Source organism: Penaeus monodon, chromosome 33, assembly GCF_015228065.2.
Source record: "Penaeus monodon isolate SGIC_2016 chromosome 33, NSTDA_Pmon_1, whole genome shotgun sequence".
In the NCBI taxonomy this organism is placed as follows: Eukaryota; Metazoa; Arthropoda; class Malacostraca; order Decapoda; family Penaeidae; genus Penaeus; species Penaeus monodon.
The window spans coordinates 25,337,117-25,337,991 of NC_051418.1; the positions used below are offsets into that span (position 1 = coordinate 25,337,117).

At 37.0% G+C, this 875-nt stretch overlaps 1 long non-coding RNA gene across 1 annotated transcript in view; it reads left to right on the plus strand.

The window, feature by feature from the left end:
• Positions 1-249: 249 nt before the first annotated feature.
• Positions 250-875, plus strand: part of LOC119594188 — a 4,431-nt gene continuing 3,805 nt past the window's right edge. The window contains exon 1 of the long non-coding RNA XR_005230592.1: positions 250-668. This is a non-coding gene — a long non-coding RNA (uncharacterized LOC119594188). The remainder of the gene's footprint in view (positions 669-875) is intronic.

The window sequence follows — 875 nt, forward strand, 5'->3', positions numbered from 1 at the left end:
GATAATTTCCTTTTAAATGTTTATTTGTTCATTCAGAAAATGCATTGTCTCTACATGTTCTTTATATCATTTATGATTAATAATAAATAATGCAATTTTCTTTTGCTTCCATTATCTACTGAAACGAAAAGAAATTGAAACACAGTTACACTATAGTTTCACTAGAAAGAAAATACGATACAGACGCTTTCTTCGTGTACCCTAATTATTGCTAAGCACATTCCCATGTTCAGCAATTAGCCAACCACTAATCCATGCACTTTCATGAAGGGGGAGTTTCACGTACTAGACAAGTTACCCCTCACCCGGAAGAAAAAGCAAAAGAAAACGGAGTGAGAGCGTTATGACTCCACCCCCGACCTTGGTTCATACACTCCCTGATAACCTCTTTTTACCTATACATTCTAAAAAAAACGTAAATAGATCAAAAGATTCATCTCCCTGTTTACAAAATTAAAACTAACGGATTTTTAAAACCTAAATGACAGGAAAAAAAATAAAAAAGAGCTAATCACCACGAGGAATAACGTTATCACAAAGAAAAAGGGGCGTGTCCTGAAGACGGAACTCTTGGGTACAGTGACCGTAATGTTATCCGCCAGTCTCACCTCAGGAAACAAGGAGGAAGGATATCTTGTTTAACTTTCGATCAGGAAGTTTTATATCACGTGAGGATTATTACAAATCTCTGTGTGTTGTGAGGGAGAAAGCTGCTATTGATACATGTGATGGTGCCTGTTATTTCAACCCTAGTCTGGTTGTGTCATACATAAAGTGTGGTGAATTTGTGGACGATTTGCTTGTGTTAAATCTCTATTTATAGTTCGTGTTGTTACAAAATGCGGAAATAGTGTTAATGACGGGGGGGGGGGGAC